This window comes from Ochotona princeps, chromosome 1 (assembly GCF_030435755.1).
Source record: "Ochotona princeps isolate mOchPri1 chromosome 1, mOchPri1.hap1, whole genome shotgun sequence".
In the NCBI taxonomy this organism is placed as follows: Eukaryota; Metazoa; Chordata; class Mammalia; order Lagomorpha; family Ochotonidae; genus Ochotona; species Ochotona princeps.
The window spans coordinates 161,220,611-161,239,153 of record NC_080832.1 but is presented as its reverse complement, the minus strand read 5'-3'; the positions used below and the strand labels follow the sequence as shown (position 1 = coordinate 161,239,153).

Here is an 18,543-nt window from a genome sequence, read left to right as displayed (position 1 = left end):
GCTTACGGAGACTCTACGGTAGACTGTGTCAGCCAGTGGATTCTGGAGAGATTTCATCGTGTTTGAAATGGTGAGATTGGCAGCAATTCAGAACTGTTGACTATCAAAACCACTTGAGCAGGACCCTTGGAGCATGCCCCACGTCAGGGACCTAGGATGGGTGGGAGGCTGGGTGTGGCTTCTCCCTTTATTCTCTGCTTACTCCAGATCTAGAAAAGAATAATAATGTGGCAACAATGGTCTTACCCACCTTTCTGTAGCCCTTGACCCTTAATGCCTTGATCAACTATGTAAAGATTATTAAAAAAAAAACCAAAAATTTAAAAATAACATAAACCATTCATAGGAATAAACAAAAGACTTGTACCCCACCACCTGCTGTCATCACAGGTCTCAATCAAGTCAGCAGCAGTTTTTTCTCTGAGTGTAACAAAATATAAAATAGTATTCTGCCTAGGGCACAATTGTTATTAATATTTATTTTTATTTATTTATTTATTTTTCTTGGATAGTCAGATTCACAGGGAGAAGCAGAGGGAGAGAGTTCTTCCATCTGCTGGTTCACTCCCCAAGCAGCCGCAGCAACCAGAGCTGAGCCCACCAAAACCCAGGGGCCAGGAACTTCTTCCCGATTGCCCACACAGGTACAGGGTCCCAAGGACTTTGGACCATCCTCCCAGTCCACAAGCAGGGCGCTGGATGGGAAGAACACAGCATCTTCATGGGATTCCGGCTGAGCCATCTTGCCAGCCCCACGATTGTATTTTTGAATGCTGGTGGAAAAACGGAACCAAAAGTTTATGTTGCTGAAAAAAAAAAAAAAAAGACTAACAGCAACAAAAACTTTTTTCTGAAATCCAAGTATACAGTAAAATGTTCTCAAATAGTCATATATCATGAGAGAACTGTGCATGCGTTTCAAAGAAAAATCGGCATCAAATAAACTTTTTAATTCTGTCTTTTTCACAAACGTTTCGAGATGGATATATCCTTGGGTGTTCTGTTCACTGACAGATAGATATATGGCTAAATTATTGGAATTATCACTTGCTTTTCCCAAGAAAACTTGGCCTCTCTTTTGAGGGTAAGGGGAGATAAAAGACGCTAAGTACCACCTGAGGGCCGAATCCGTCAGGGTTTTCTGAAAAACTCAGGAAAAACAACGCCCTTGTTTGGCAATTTGACCAGTGGCTTTCAAAAAACATTTAGCACTTTATCTCCCACTTTACCCCAGATACAGAAAAAAAAAAAATGTGGAAATAGTAGTCTTACCCACTTTTCTATAGCCCTTGAACCTTTTGTGCTCTAATTAACTATGTAAAGATTGTTTTTAAAAAAAAACAGATCTCCTTTGAGAGGAGAAAAAAGCACAACTAGCAGAGGATGGTTTCGATCCATCGACCTCTGGGTTATGGGCCCAGCACGCTTCCGCTGCGCCACTCTGCTGGTGGATACCGCTGGTTGTTTTTCTTCATTATGAGAAAGACGAGGCTTTCTGTTCTCTGTTTATTCTCGTTCCTTGTGTTCCCTCCGTTTTTCCGGCTTGGGAGCGATTGGCGCTCTCGGACACAGCCCTCCTGGAGCTGTGCCAAGCTGCCCAGGCCGCTCCAGCTTCCGCCTTCTGCGCCTGCAGAGCGACTCCGAGCCCCGCGGGCGCCAGGGTCCGGCCCCGCATCACGGGGGGAGGGCCTGGGGTCAGCCCACGTTCATGGCTGTGATGGGGTGCCTGCCGCCCACTGGGGACCCGAGTGGGGTTCCCAGCCTCCGGCTGTGCTTGGCCCTACAAGCGTTTGGGGTGTGGGACAGTGAGTTGGAGCTTCGCTTGGCTTTGCTCTCTCAACTCTCACCCACTGTACCTTTCTCTGTCAATTGGCCTTTCAAACAAATATCTTTTAAAAAAAAAAAAGTGAAAATGGAAGAAGGCCCCTTCTATCCGGGATTTATTTATCTGATTATACCTTGTGAGTTGGACCATCAGGCCACTGTTTCCCTCTGAGACCAGCTGTGGACACTCGTACCCTCCCACCTAGCTCCTGCCACATCCAGTGCGACTCTGGAAGCCACAGGATGAGATGGAAAAAGGAGACGCAGTGCTGAGGTCACTGCCAGGGTCACGCTGGGGCTGCTACCCAACCCAGGGAGCTCTGGGCAAGGACAGCCTCCACGGGGACGCAGATAGCGCAGAAGGCCAACGCCCGGAACCGCCTCCTCCGCTACCCTCTGCTGACGCTGTCCCCACTGCTCAGCCCATGTGGGGTCAGTCGGCTTGCCCACCTTGTTCTGTCCTCACTGGCTGCAGACTCCTCCCAGGAAACACCAGAAGTGGCCACTGCACCCAGGGCTCAAACTGCCTAACCCATATAGATCCTCTAACTGGCTCACTCCCCAAATGGCCGCAACAGTCGCAGCTGGACTGATGTGAAGCCAGGAGCCAGGAGACTCTTCCGGGTCTCCTACATGGATACAGGGTCCTAAGGACTTGAGCCTTCATTCTCTGCTCTGTGAGACCACAAACAGAGAGCTGGATCAGAAGTGGAGGAGCTGGGACATGAACTAGCACCCATACAAGATCCCGGCGCTGCAAATAGAAGCTTAGTTGATTGTACCACGTCACTGGCCCTAACACCTGGGGTGGGAGGGGGGAGAGTATCTTAATTTCTCACTGCTTGTTGGGAGGCTGCCATTCTGTGAGGCCCTTGGTGATGTTTTGGTCTGATCACTTCTGCATTTGGCATTTTCTTCCTTACGTTGTCAACTAGCTGCAAATCAAGATGGGTTAGAGATTGCAGACTCCTCTCACCTGTGTTTTTAAGGTGGCTCCAGGACCCGGGAGAAGAAGAAGAAATGCCCCCCCCCCCCAACCCCAGCTGTAGGCCACTGCCTAGGTTACATTGTACCTAGGCAAGTGTTCCGCTGCTGGGAGAAAGGCATCTAAGCGCTGGCGGGCATCCCGGCCTGGCTAATGCCAAATTTGCATTAACTGTACCAGCGTGCCACCATGGTTGCCTATTCCATTCTTTCCTTATTATTATTATTTTTTTAAGATATATAGGGGGTGGAGAGTAGACACCAGCACACCCACAGACAGGATCTGCAGACCTGCCCAACGGTGTGTGTGGGACCCGGGCAGGCGGGCAGGGACCCAGAATGGCGTGGCATACCACCTGGAACGTGGCTTGGGGACCTGCACATTCATGGGCTTGGGGATTGCAGATTGCTCAGGGAAGTGGGTCTGGAGTTATGAGGGAGGGAGGACTGCTAAAGGAGAGCGTAACAGATGTGGAGTCATTTCTAGGAGACTCCCACCAATGAGGCTACCGCACTTGCAGGTAAATGAGCAGGCTGAGACCGGGTGGTTTAAAGGAAGGAATTCAGAGTCAATATACCTGCCCATGTGGGAGATCTGAGCTGAGCTTGTTGGTATCAACCATTGCCTACCAGCACACATGAAAACCATGGCCATGGGGCCAGCCCAGCAAGGCTCCACCACAGTATCTGTCAGTGAGTGTCAGGATAGGGTATAGACCGTGTTATGCTGGCCGTGACACTAACCAGCTCGCAAGAGAACTGGATCTGACAACAGATTATGTGAGTGGTCATGGGCTCACTCATGTGAAACTGCCATACCTGCTGGTTTGCTCCAAGGCTGGGAGGAGTGACAGGCCAAGCTAGGCATGATCATGGAGCTCACCAACACTCATGGGTACTGGGGTTGGGAATAGGCCAGGCTGGTCCAGGCTGTGGCACCCAGGGGTGTACCTAAGAATTTGATGTGAGGCAGGCTGGACCACAACATCCATCAGCACACACAAAAGCTGAGACAGTGGGGGCAGTTGTGCTGGGTGAGTACCTAGCACCCACTGCCATGTATGAGATCTGGGTCTTGTAGTAGACCTGGTGGGAGAACATGGGGACATCCTCTAGCCAGCTTCTGCTGGTGAGCACATGAGTTAGGAATGGGTGTTGGTGTCAACAGGTATATGGGCTGCCTCGGGATGGGGGTGGTATGGAAGCCAGACAGGGTCAGACCAAACCATAGCACTCTGGCATGCATGGGAGCCAGGAGGGGGTGTGGGCCATGCTGGGCTAGGCTGTCACATCTACTGGTTTGCATGAAGGCAAGGGATGGGAGGGGGCTGGGCATGGCTAGGCTGCAGCACCCAACAGTGAGAGTTGGGACTAGGGATAGGCCAGGCCTGGCCAGGCCAGGCTGCAGCATCCAATGGTAAAGACCAAGCTGCATAATGGGTTCTGCTGGACTGGGTCAGAGCAACCAGCGGCAAGTGCCAGATCTGTTGCTGGGAGTGAACCTGGTCAGGAAGCTAAGGGGATGCCCCTGCTGGGCTATGGTTCCCACTGGTGAGCATGGGAGCCTGAATGGGATGGTGGACTGGGCTGGACACGTTGCAGCATCCCCCTGCACCGATGTGGATTGGGTCTGGGATGTGCCAGACTGGCCTGGCTCTAGTATCTGCTGGTACTCCTAAGAGCCAGACTAGGTGTAAGACAGGCTGGGCTAGGTCTGCACTTCTGCTGAACCATGCAAGAGCGGGGCCTGAGGGTGTACCAGGCATGATTGGGTTGTAGCACCCAACAGCAAGAGCCAGAATGGGTGTGAGTCAGTTAGGCAAGACTGCTATGCCTCCCAGGACAGGAGGCGGACCAAGTCAGGCTGGGCCAAGAACCCACTGTGTACACAAGATCTGTCACTGGGAGGTTGGGGAACTCCTCTGTTATCACACAGTCCCTGCACGTGAGCATAATAACCAAGGCTGGCATACATGTTGGTCAAGTCTGTGTGTGAGCCATCCTGGGCCAGTTCCTAGCACCCACTGGCAGGTATGACAGCCAGGATGGGGTGCAGGACAGGTGGGCTGGGCTGCAACACCAGCCAGTTCACATTAGGGCCAGGACTGGGGGTAATCCAGGCTGAGTTACGCTGTAGCACAAGCCAGCATGAGCTGGGACTGGAAGCAGACTGATCTAAGCCAGGCTGCAGAACCCACTGGTGAATACCAAGTTGAGGTGAGCCACGCCAGTCTAGGCCACAGCTCCCACCAGTACTCCTAAGACCTGGGCTGGCCGGTAAGGACAGTAGGGGCATTTCAGGGGCTCCTCTGCTGGGCCATTAATCCCACTGGTGAGCTTGAGAGCCTGGACTGGGGCAGACCTGGCTGGGTGGGGCTCCAACATCCATTGGCCTGCATGTGAACTGGGTTGGGGGAGAGCCAGGCTGCACTGAGTGATCATGCCCATGCGTGCATGAGCCAGAGTAAGCGCAGGCTTGTCAGCCTTGCTGTAGCATCAGCTGGTAAGCATCAGGACTGGGTACAAGTCATGTCAGACTGAACTTTTTTTAATATTTGTTTCTATTTCTATTGGAATGTCAGATGTTCAGAGAGGAGAGACAGAGAGGAAGATCTTCCGTCTGCTGGTTCACTCCCCAAGTGACTGCAAAGGCCGGAGCTGAGCCAGTCCAAAGGCAGGAGCTGGAACCTCTTCTGGTCTCCCACGTGGGTGCAAGGTCCCAAGGCTTTGGGTCATTCATTCCCAACTGGTTTCCCAGGCCACAAGCAGGGAGCTGGATGGGAAACTAGGCCACTGGGATTATAACTGGCACCCATATGGGATGCTGTGCAAGGTGAGGGCTTTAGCTGCTAGGCTACCACGCTGGACCCAGAATGGATTTTTTTTTCCCAAGAGTTATTTTTTTTTTTAGAAAGTCAGATTTACGGAGAGAAGGAGACACAGAGAGAAAGTTCTTCCGTCCACTGGTTCACTCCCCAAGTGGCAGCAACAGCTGGAACTGATCCAGTCCAAAGCCAGAAGCTGGAGCCTCTTCCAGGTCTCCCATGTGGGTGCAGGGTTCCAAGGCTTTGGGCCGTCCTCTATTGCTTCCCCAGGAAGCTGAATGGAAAGTGGAACAGTTGGGACTTATGAGATCGTGGCCCATGCAAGGCAAGGATTCAGCCACTAGGCTATTGCGCCGGGCCTGGACACTCTTCCTTGAGGAGGAGGAGAATCAGGGATGGTTATAGACCTGGCTGGACAGGTGGTAGCACCCACCGGCATACATGTGGGCTGGATAGTGAGGTTGGTTGGACTGACCTAGGCTGCCGCATTTTGGCGCATCACAGAGCCGAATGGGATGCAGCATGGGCCCAGTGCAGGAACTTCTGTGAATCAAGACACTATCCAGAGAGAGAAGAATGTATGGAGAGAGCAGGGTACTACCAAGAGGAACAAGACGGCCTGCAATATAGGAGAAGGTATTTATTAATCACATATCTGATAATGGATTCATCCCCAGAATACACAGGGAACTCAGCTAACACAACAGCCACCACCTCAACCTAGAAATGATCAACAGACTAAAATAGACATTTCTGCAAAAAAAAAAAAAAAATACAAAAAGTCATGAGGACGTGAAAAAAACACTCGATTCTTATCAGCACTTACTATTCAGGAAACACAATGAAGGCCACAGGGAGATGCCATTTCAGAAACTTGAAAAATGGCTGTTAGCAGAAGGGGAAAGGGAGGCAGGGAAGGAAGAAGTGACAGGAGGATGAAGAAAAGAAAGAGGAGAGAAACTACAATGGTCAGGGGTAATATGCAGAAAAAAAAAAAAAAAGCTTTTGCTGCTTGCAAGTGGGAGCATAAACAATATGGCCACTTTGAAGTCAGTTTGACGCTTCTTCAAACAAAGTTACCCCTGCTCCTCTCTGACGCTCCTGGATTCCGGGAGGCGAATCGAGCCCGGAGAACTGTCCCCCCACCCCCGTGTGCAAGTCAGTGCCAGAAAAACAAAATGCCGAATGCTTTTATCAACTTGCTTCTTAACCGGGCGATGGAGAGAAAGCCCTGGAAGCTGGGACACTACACGCCGCCCTCTTCCCGCCTCTCCCCATCCCCATCCCGCCCAGACCTGGACCGGCGGAGACGGCTGCTCCCCGGCCCTCATGGCAGTTCCTTCATTCCGCCCTCCCAGCCTCGCTCCCAGCCTCTCAGGACCCGGCGCGGAGCCGGCGTCTCCGCACTTCTCCGCCGCAGTTGCACTGGGTTTTGCCTTCGCACGGAGCTGGGAGGCACGCAGCAAGGACTGGCCGCGGTCGCCGGACCTGGGCGCAGGCTTTCAGGGCGCCTGGAGCGAGGGAGCAGCAGGTGGCTGCGAGGGGTAGGGGTGAGGGCAGGCCCAGGTGCCTGCACCTGTGCTCCTGTGCACCTGCACACCGGTGCACCTGCACGGCCCCTTTCTAGGTCTTCGCTGTGGATTCTAAAATTCTCCCCCAGCTCAGCTCCAGCCCAGCCCAGACCGAGGGAGAAGGACCCAGAGGTAGGGCAGTGACTCCTGAAGCCTAGGAGTGGAGGCGGGAAGCCCTCCGGCAGAGTTCTGTTATTACCACACTTCACCTCCCCTCCCACCCTGCCCTTTCTTGGGGGGAGCCGTTGAGGGAGCACAGGTGGGACGACGAAGCTCTTACAGCATTTTTTTTTTAGTTTGACATCTAATGTTATGTAATCAAACTGTTGAGACAAAACGCTGTTTTCTTCACATTGTAATCATTTGCATGTAAGTGCAAAACTCTCGCGACACTTGAAAATACACTGAACAGATTTTAAGGGAGAGAGCAATTGTTAGCATCATGGAAAAACACAATAAACGGCTTGTTTGTCACAACTTCTCTGCGTTAAGTTACCTTAAAATATATTAGTCGCCCAGAGCTAAGTACCAAAACATAGGTTTGCACACGAATCACTAGTTTTTTACAAGGTAAACAATGGTTGGAAGTACATCTAAATAACACGAAGGAGCCTAAAATTGGGTTCGTAGATTCGTGCGTTTCAAGCAAGAATTCAGTTCCACAGGTAATTCAACGCAGAATTTCATACCTAGGAATAAACCTTTTTTTTTTTTTTTAAGAAGGGCGGTTGTTCAGTAAATATGTAGCATTTTAAGTTAGATCATTGAATAACAAGTCGGAAACATTAGGAAACTCAGCCCAGAGGCTTTCAAAAGGGAGAGGGAGGAGCTCGGTTTGTGACAGGGTTTCCGTAGTGTAGTGGTTATCACGTTCGCCTAACACGCGAAAGGTCCCCGGTTCGAAACCGGGCGGAAACAGCTTTTTTTTCGTTCTTGCGCTCCACATTTTTGCCTGGGAGAGCTTCTGTCCGAGATACCCTGAACCCTTGTACTTCTTTATACACTCGGCAACCGCAGCCCCGCGATCCTTATCGATCCTCACGCTGTCGCTGCGTGTCGTCATTCCCGCACCTGGAGCGGCCGCCCTTGGGGCAAGCTGGCGGCAAGTGCAGGCAGCTCTTCCTCCTTTTACGTGAAGCTGGGAGACCGGAAGCCGGCAGCAAGCACCCTCTGCTTTGCCGAGCGGTCTCACCTGCACCAGGGCATGCCCAGGGCGTTCCCAGTGGGGCCGATCGGGGAGGAACGCCGTGCACCGAGCGGGGACAGGGTGACCCGGTTCGGCCTAAGGCCTCGGCCTCCTCTCCAGGAACCGAGCTGGAAGGACCCTGGGCAGACGGGCGGCGCCAGAGAGGGCGGCGGTAGGGCAGGGTCGACCGGTAAGGACCTGGGCTGCAGCCAATGTCTTCCTCCCAGAATGAAAATTCAGATTCCGCCGCAAGCTGCGATTCGGCTGAACGAAGCCGGGGCGAGGGAAGGCAATGGTGGGGAGCAGAGGGGTCCAGGCGTATCCTGGCGTGGAGCCTTTTATGCACCATCATTCTTAACCGTCCCACATCTTTATGCTATTGCAATGGCTAATCAGCTGTAAATAAAATGCACCATGAAAACTCAGGGAGGCGATAAACGTTTGAATCCTAATACCCCCGTAGAACAAAGCCCACTGAAGCTGTTATACGTGACTGAGCCAATGATTTGACTCAGGTGTTAAAAGTGGGAAATGTTATGGGGTGCAGCCAGTAATAGCCAGCACCCATTGACATTGGGCAAATGGAATGTGGTGAAGAACCTGGAAGTTTTCTGCCTTTTATGATTCCGCCTTAATGGCTTGGCTGAGGGCTGTGTGAACTCCAGCCCTGATAGCCTACGTGACACCCGGCAGGACACCTGGCAGGTCACGTAGGCAGACCACTCCTCAGGAAGGAAGTACCTGGTGTTTGATAAGATCCACCGCCCTATAGCTCATCGATTTGTACTTTTTGAAAGTTGCTAGTTTCAAACCCACCAATAGAAGCCTGCTAGACCATGACTACATAATTAATAGCCTGAAATGTATAAAAACTGGGGGGCTTGGGCTCTCTCTTTCTCTCTCTGGGTGGCTTGGGCGCTCTCTCTCTCTCTCTCCCTGCGGTTTGCTATCCCTGCGGTTCCTGCCATGCTGGGCTGGGGGAGGTGGCTGGGAGACCTGGGCTGACCTGAATAAACCACCTTTATGGCTTAGCACCGACTTCAGACTTGATGATTATCTGGGGATTTCAAAAACCGGCACAATAGTGGCTGTGTCCCCCACCCTCTGTCCTGAAGGTGGGGCCTAACAGCATCCTCAGCCACTCCCCCCCACCACCACTACCTGGGTATTTGCTCCTGCCCACCTGTGTCTCACCTATCAACTGAGAGGGGAAGGTACTGCAGCGTGGTGTAACCAGTCCCCTCACAAAGCCTCTTTAAAGGCTCATGAAAGCAGGGACCCTCACTCTGTCTGGCCAGGTGCTTCTGTTACTCCGGCACCTCGACTCTTGGCTGACCCAGGACAGGTAATCCCCTGAGCATGGTCCCTGTGTGCTGCTTAGATGGAACAATGGATATAATAATGTTGTTTCTGGTCTGTGTGCTATCAGCAGTTCCAGGAGAGGTGAGGCCTAGCAGTGATGGAATGTGGGCAGAGAAGCCAGGGAAAGGTGACTGCCTGCAGCTTTGTAAGTGTGTCCAGGTTATTCGTTGCATGTCTCTTAGGATAGTTTATATTTTTTGGGAAGCTGGGACATAGGTCTTCAGCTTAAAGGATGGACTTAAGGGTAATGACCATTTGTTTCTCTTGGGGTTATGTTTGGTTGGATTATGATTGATTGGATTGCCATATGGACTTGTGATTTGCTATTTCTAGTGTGCTCTATTATCACCAAGCTTGGTTAATAAAGACTCCTTAATAAAGCTTAGATATGTCTGGTGTGATCTCGCTCACATCTCATAACAAAGTTGCTCAAATAGCCAGTCCTCATATATTCACCTTTGCCCTGCCCTGCCTTTCTCACAACCCCCCCAAACGACTCAATTCAGCCTAACACTCCGCCTGCTCCCTGTTGCTGGCTTCTGCCTCCCACCTACACTGTCAGCGCTGGACAGATGGCCACATGAAAGTAACAACAGTGGAAGAAGGAGGCTGGAAGCATCAGCTACAGCCCTAGGGCAATTTCCAAAATATGATGAAGGTACCCTTGCCTGTTTTCTGTTTGCTGATTATGCCTCTGGTTTACTGAGATGTGCTGACTGTTTTCACCTCTCTCTCTCATCTTATTTTACATCCAAGATTTGGAAGCAAGCTTTACAGGTTAGTCTTTAGGTAATGGTACATTCCTTAGGGGCTGTGGCAGAAGCTGTGGAGTGAGTACTATGACCAACAATGGACACAGTAATTCTCGGCCTCTTGGCTGTACTTGTAACAGAGGATGTCCGATAGAAACATAAAGGTGTAGGGCCCAGCACAACAGCTCAACTGAGCAATCCCCATCTTGCATGCGCCAGGACCCTATATGGGCACTGGTTGGTGTCCCAGCTGCTCCACTTCCCATCTAAGCTCCCTGTTTGTGGCCTGGGGAAGCAGTAGAGGCTGTCCCAAAGCCTTGGGACCCTGAACCTATGTGGGAGACCTGGAAGAACCTCCTGCCTCCTGGCTTCCAATCAGCTATGGTTATGGCTAGTAGGTGATGTGAATGGCTAGACTACCAAACCACCTACAAGGTGTGGGATCTGGGGCTGGGAGTGAGCCTACTAGGAAAATTGTGAGAACTTCTTTGATGAGCTATAGCTCCTACTGGTGAGCATAGGAACCAGGGCTGGGTACGGGCCTGGCTAGATAGCTGATAGCAACCACCAGCATGAGTATGGGCTGGGTTGTGGAACTGTCAGCCTAAGATAGAGCCAAATGGATTGTGGGGTGGACCAGATCAATCTGCTGTAGTCACGTGCACATGTAGGAAATGGGGTTGGGGGCAGGTCTGGCAAGGGTTATTGGAGGTCACTCCAACTAGGTTGAAGTTCCCCCTCTGGTGTGCATGAGAGCTTAAGGTGTGGTTAGTAGGGTTGGGGTGGGTTGCAGCATCCTTTGGTTTGTGTATGAGATGGGACTTGGAACAGAACTGACCCAACAACTGCAACCACCAGGATGTGTGTAGATTGATGTGGGTGACAGACTGAGTCAACCTGGGGTTTTCTCACATGCAGTTTTTTTGAGTATCCCCCAGCTGGATCACTGGATTCAGAATTCCAACCACACTGAAGATCACAGGATCTGTGGTCTAATAGTGGACTCATGTGTCAGAACTGGATCTTCTCGGTTGTTGAAGCCTGTGCAGTGAACAGCATGCCCAGATGTACACAGGGGACATGACAATCAGTTCATTGAGGTCTGCAGAGGATGTCTAGTACCATGAAGGGCGGAACAAATTAGACCACTCTCCAAGACAAGGCTTGACAAAAAATATCTGGTTGAATCAAAACTCGAAAGTGGACTGTGTCATCCAATAGACCTTGGATTTTAGAAAGATTTCCTTGACCTTGGAGCAATGAAATCAACAGCGTCTCAGAATTATCAACATCACTTAAGCAGTGCCCTGGGCACATGCTCCACATCACGGACCCTGAGGTGACATCGGTGGCCATCCCCCATCTCCAGATCTGATGCGGTTGGGCTGCTGGGAGCGGCCCTCTCCCCTTCTCTCCCGACTTTCCCCACATACAGGAAGACAGAGATTGGGAACAGTTGTCTCATTCACCTTCCCCTATTCCTTCACCATCCCCACCATAGTTCATAGTCTACATAACCTTCTTAATTATGTAAACATCATCGAAAATATAATAAATCCAGTATTAGAAACAAAATGATTTCATGAATATGATACGCAATGAAATGAAAGGATGAATAAGATGAACTTCATCTAATTAAATTCTTGTGTATAAAGGACACTGTCATGAAGTAAAATGACAACCCACAGAATTTGAGCAGATATTTGTCAATCATAGGTCTGATAAAGGATTACTACGTAAGCTGTGTAAAGAACTCCTAATGACTTATGAACAATACTAAAATCCCAATTTGTGAACAGTGCAAGGGTTTGCTTATACATTTCTCCAAAAGAGATAGAGCGGGCATTGAGCGCATGAGGAGATGCCCAATGTCACCAGCAATCTGGGAATGCAGGTCGTACCTAACTCAAGATCCATTAGGATGTCTATAATAAAAATGATAGCAGAAAAAAATGATAGAAGAGCCAAATAACAATCTTCGATGAAGGTTGGGAAAACCAACAGCCTTGTACATTGCTGCTACAAATCCAGAGCCGTACAGCCACTGCAGCACAGTGTGGAAATTCTTCAAAAACTATATATGTAATTGGGCCTGGTACATTGGCCTAGTGGCTAAATCTGCATCTTGCAAGTGCTCAGATCCAATACGGGCACCATTTCATATCCACTTTCTATCCAGCTCCCTGCTTATGGCCTAGGAAAGCAGGGATGATGGCCTTGGGACTCTGCATTCATGTGAGAGACCCAGTAGAAGCTCCTGGCTTCGGATCAGCTCAGCTCTGGCTGTTGCAGCCACTTGGGGGTGAACCAACAGATGAAAGATCTGTTTCTCTATCTCTCTGTAAATCTGCTTTTTCAATAAAAATAAATAAATCTTAAAATATATGTGGTTACCAGATACATAGCAACTTCACTTCTAGTATTATCTGAAGAATCAATAATGGATCCCAATGGATATTTACATGACATTATTCATTGCAGTTAAAACATAGAATTACTTCAGACATCTTCCAGCATACAAATACAATATGGAATATCATACAACAGAGTACTGTTTAACCTTAAGAGGAAGTGAAATTCTGATACAAGCTATAGCTTGAATATACCTTCAGAGTATTATGAAATAAGGCAAAAATAAAGAATAACTATTGTATGAATTGTAGAACAATAAAATTATGAGATGCAAAGTGTGTTTGCCAAGGGGAAATATGACCAGAGAGATCCCTTCTGTGTCCGGCAGGAGAGGGGAAAGAACCATTCTGGAATATACTGGAGTGTCTGCTCCTAACAAGGTCTGCCCTCAGAAAAGGCCAATTAATTAAGGCCCCACCTGCACCCAACAGGCTTGGATTGGGGGAGAAACTACCCAACCTCGGCCCCTGCAGTTCACCTGATGCAAAGGAGGATGCTAAGAAGCACGTGAGAAGTTCAGCCCAGAGGCCCAGGGAAACTGAGAAGCTGGGACCTAGTCACAGGACCGGAGGATACATTCCCTCCACCCACAGCTCTTCATGTAACTAATGTTTGTAGTAAGTGGTTCTTTCTGTTCACTTCCTCATTTCTGGCTACCAAGGAAAAAAAAAAATAAGATACATTAACAAGATACATTAAAAGAGGGGAAAACCGTAGTTTTGTAGAAGGACATTGTGTCTCTAGAAAGACAGCAAGCATAGGATAACAACTGATAGGATAACATTTGTATGAGAACAACTGATTGGATACTATGCTTATAACTGATTGGATATCATCTGTATGAGAACAACTGAATGGATACCATTTGAATGAGAACACTTGGTGGGATATACAAAACAAAAGAGTTCCAAACAAGAGTGTGGAAACAATTGATGCTCCATGCCTCCTCCCTAATCCTATGTGACCCCCAGTCTATAAAAATCTGATGCCACTAGTGAACTGTGGCTATTGACCGTCAGTCAGTAGTCCTTGTGTGTCATTTTCAGGCTCCGTGCACCAAGTCCATGGCTGCAGGACAGCGAGCATAGTTTAAAAGAGAGCAATGTCAGACCCAGATTCAGAGATGGCAAGGTTTTTGGAACCTTCAGCTCTAACAGTTGGAACAACTGTGATTAAGATGAGTTCTATTCCATGTGGCCCAGCTGACTAAAGCGGAGCGGTGAGGACTCTAGGAAAAACCAGCAAGTGCTAAAGATTTAAACACACACATGCACGACCTGTGCCACTGAGGGGATGCAAAGACAAGCCACAGACTGGAGAGAATAATGACAGGAGATGCACCTGGTAAGAGTCTGTGATCCACAACACACAACTCCTAAAAACACAAGAACATAAATAACCCACTTGGAAAAATAAAAATGGACCCAAAGGCTGAACAGACAGATCTCGAAAGGTGCACATGTGGCAAATAAGCAAAATGAAAGATATCCCAGACTAGAAAAACGTAAGTTAAAACACACCTGTCCAGAGGTCCAAAGTTTAGGACACAAATAATACCAGATTGGGCAAGGCTACAAACAAACCAGGACCATCCTTCAGTGACCATGGATTGGGAAATGGCATGTCCAGTTTGGAAGATAGTGTGATGGCTTCTTTTCTTTTCCCTTTTTAAATATTAAGTATTATTATTATTATTATTATTATTATTATTATTATTATTTGGAAAGGCAGGTTTACAGAAAGATCTTTCATCCACTGGTTCACTCCCCAAGTGGCTGCAATGCTGGAGCTGAGCTGATCCGAAGCCAGGAGCCTGAGTTTTTTCTGGGTCTCCCATGAGGGTGCAGAATACCAAAGCCATTCTCACAAGCTGGGAGCTGGATGGAAGTGGAACAGCTGGGACATGAACTTGCGTACACATGGGATCCTGGCGCTTGAAGAAGGAGAATTAGCCAATTGAGCCATTGTGCTGGGTTCAGTAGTTCTTTACTTTAAACACTTGTGTTTCACAGGATTCATGTGCTTCTTGACATTTGTGCCAAAAGAGTGGAAGAAATGCCCACAGAAACATTCACACGCAGATGTTTATGGCGCCTTGATTCAGAATCACCACGTCTAGATTGTTGCATAGAAGTATGTGAATGGATAAACTGTAACATATCCAGACAATGGAAGGTTATCAGGTGGAAAAAGGAGAGCTACCAAGCCACGAAAAGGCGTGGACCAACCTGGATGCACATTGCTAACTACAAGACTCATTAGAAACTGCTTCATGCTGCGTGATTGTATCCATGTGACTTCTGGGAAAAACAGGACCAGGGAGTTAGTAGCCTCAGTGCTCGCCAGGGTTAGATGATAGGTTGGTGCACAGAGGATGTTTAGTGGGGAGCCCCTCTGCCTAGTGTGTAATGGCGGTAACATATCATCACACACACAGATCCTGGAACTCTGGCAGTGAGCCTGCAGCAGATGCTGGTGCACCCAGGGGTAACCGGCTGTCAGAAAACCTTGGGGAGGCCTGTGCAAGCCGGGGTCTGTGTTCCAGCAGTGTCATGTTGACCAGGGTTCGTCAAAAACACAGCCCACTGCCTGCTCTCTTCTAAACAATAACAACAATGTGTCACAGGAGTCACATGCATGAGCCTGAAACAGAAACACCCCTGGACTTCGAGAAATGCAGCACCCCAAAGCAGGTGACATTTAAGGGATTCTGAGAGTAGCTGGGGGAAAGAATAACTTGAATTGTTTCAGTTTGAGAGAAGACTTAGGCATAAGTTTAAGAATTCTTACAGTGTGATGTTTTCCTGTACCAAATCTTCAAGTCTTCATGCCTTTTAGCAGTTCTTGATATCATTCATACTCAGTGTTATTAACTGTAAGTTTCACCCCGTGTTAAGAAAACCCATTTTTGACAAATAATGGCACCTCCAAGCAGAGGCAACGTCATGTTCAAGAAGCCTGCGCAGCATCTGAATGCTCTACTACTGTTGGTTTGCGATTCATGGTTAAGACCATTCTCACCTTGCAACAGCACAGCAAGGAGGGGCAGACACACAAGTGTTTGCAGAATAAGCCCAGATGGGACCCACACTGAAAAAGGAGAACGCCAACAAGGGTCGGACAAGTGGTTGCATTATTTTTCAACCTACCGAGAAAGGGTCTGGACTTCCTGTCCTGTTGGCCTGGTGTGTGTGTGTGTGTGTGTGTGATCTAGGAATATTTCCTTTTTTTTTTTTGGAATTTTTGTTGTTGTTGTTGTTGTTGTTGTGTTTGGAATATTTCCTAACTGACCTTTTTTCTCATCCTCTCTGAAGAGGTCATCATGACAAAATACTCAGCATCCATTTGTTTCCCCTTCCCTTAGAACTGTATTTATAAAGTGGCATTAAGTTTTGATAGGGAGTTACAAGAGCTTAAATGAAGAAAATAGTGCTTCCCTCTTGTGAGAGGTCTCCAGCGTGCCTTGGTAATTCAAGGTGAATAACTCTAGCCTTGTATACATAGATACTCACTTGAGCAGCAGTGGGGTTCCTGGAGTGTAGCATTAGCTGCTGTGACCAAGCTTGACAATGGTTGGTTTCTAAAGGCTTGGGATGTGATAAAAATCTGCTTAAAGAAAGAAATCAAAACCTCCCTGCAGGCCTTGCTGGGATTTGAACCCAGGATCTCGTGCTTACTAGACAGGAACTTTAACCAGCTAAGCCACAAAGCCCCACATGGCGTCATTCCTGTGACACATTATTTTACAAAAAATCTCACATCTCAAATTTGTCAATATTTATATAATAAAAATGGTTTACCTGAATTTTAGGTAAAACAAACAAAAATCTCCCAGGTAGAAAGGGTTCTGCATCAACTCTGTGCACACTCCTATCCTGTGAGACAAAAGCAGAAGGTGCCCTGGACCACAGTGGTTGCAGACAGAGCGGGCCCCCAGGATGCAGGATGTCGGGTTCCAATGCTCAGAGTCCTGCCCTCTGTGCCGTGACAGGCACACTCAGCTGCCTGCTCTCTCAGGAAGGACATGTCCGGTTTTCTCAGCTTCCTTTCATTCTGGGGTGTCTGAAGCCCCTTTGCCTCTACACATCCAACGTGGAAACACTAGAATTTTCTCATTACCTTGTGAACGTCGCTGGGGTTTATTTCTTTAGACCAGAGTTGGCAGGCAATGGGTCTCCAAGCCAAACCTTGGCCAAATACTCATCTCTTCAAAGATTTTTTGGCGCACTGCCACAGTCACTGGTTCACTGGGAGGCACCGTTGAGTGGTCTGCTGCTGTGTTGTGGCTTCATCGGTTTCAACTCCCAGCAGCTGGGCATGAGTAATCCCTGGATAACTGACTTTGCTCTGGATTCAGTTTTGCCAACGTAATGGTGGCAAATATGGAATCGTTCGACTTTTCATTTGTGTGAATGCTAAAAACTTCGCATAATTCTTGTTAGTCTTCACACATTTCTCTCTTCTCATTGACTGCCCTAACCTTTGTCTGTTTTCTTTTAATCTTGGTGTCCTGATCTTGCAAATTTTAGTGGTTTCTTGTTACTACATTATATTTAACATATATTCAATATATATTATTTATCTAATATTCTGTATGATTTGGTCATGTACAAATGATTATAATATATTGTTTAGAATATGTAAATATCTATATAATACACTTAATTTGCATTATCTAACATAATTATATGTGTATGTGCTGGGGTCTGTGCAATGGATGTGGAGGACACGAAGGTGTGAAGAGAATTGTTCCACTGCAGGCAGGGCCGCAAGGAATTTCCTGCTGCATGGCAGGGACCGGGGCGGGGGGGGTGGGGGGTATGTCTGCAACCACCTGAAGGCAGTTCCACCTACCTGTCTGCACGGACACCAGACCATCCTGCTGAGAATTCTGTAATCTATTTAGGCATTGTTCGATTGTTTGCCTCTGTGGATTTTGTTTTTACTATCAATGTGAGCTTGGAAGTTGATGTTGCTGATAACGTCTTGCAAAGGGGCCGTTTACAATTCATACTGTCTCTGTCTCTGCTGCCCTCTCCCCGCTTCCGCCCCCCTTGACCATCCTTGATCTTTAGGTCCCTCCTTCTGTGATGCATTTCATCCCTTAACTGACTCAAAATGAAATTGTAGAATGAAGATTGTAGTAGGAATGTGTTACTGATTGATATGCGCCATCTATTGTGAACTTCCTGACCACAGGGTCAGGATGGATAGCATTTAAGGTGAAACACCCACTTGACCATGATGTAAAAAGTCTATGCCAGCCTTTGTGACTGCTTCTGTATAAATAAAGCGGATAGCTTTCTTGCATTGTCCATTATGATCATGAAATCATAGTGGTCCATTTCTTTCCTCTTTACGCCTACTGCACGCACCCTGCTCGAGTTTCTAAGGCAACTGGAGCTGGACTAGGCATGCATGGCATAATATAACATATTATGTGGCATATAATATACTATAAATATAACATAATATGCAATATATATATATAATGCTATATATTTTACTTACAGTAATTATACTTTTAAGGTTGCTTTATATATATGTATATATATATTAGGTCCTGGCCTCTTTCAGATAATTCGCTTACACTCTCCCATTATCATACTTGACTGTAGCTGTGATGT

At 48.1% G+C, this 18,543-nt stretch overlaps 1 protein-coding gene and 3 non-coding genes across 4 annotated transcripts in view; 2 read left to right on the top strand and 2 right to left on the bottom strand.

Moving 5' to 3' along the window:
• LOC101522509 (histone H2B type 1-C/E/F/G/I) overlaps positions 1-18,543 on the top strand; it is a 231,840-nt gene that overhangs the window by 12,846 nt on the left and 200,451 nt on the right. The gene's annotated exons all lie outside the window — the stretch shown is intronic.
• On the bottom strand, positions 1,375-1,446 carry TRNAM-CAU (transfer RNA methionine (anticodon CAU)). The gene has a single exon. It is a non-coding gene; the product is annotated as a tRNA-Met (tRNA).
• TRNAV-AAC (transfer RNA valine (anticodon AAC)) lies at positions 8,050-8,122 on the top strand. The gene has a single exon. It is a non-coding gene; the product is annotated as a tRNA-Val (tRNA).
• On the bottom strand, positions 16,555-16,628 carry TRNAT-AGU (transfer RNA threonine (anticodon AGU)). Its single transcript has one exon. It is a non-coding gene; the product is annotated as a tRNA-Thr (tRNA).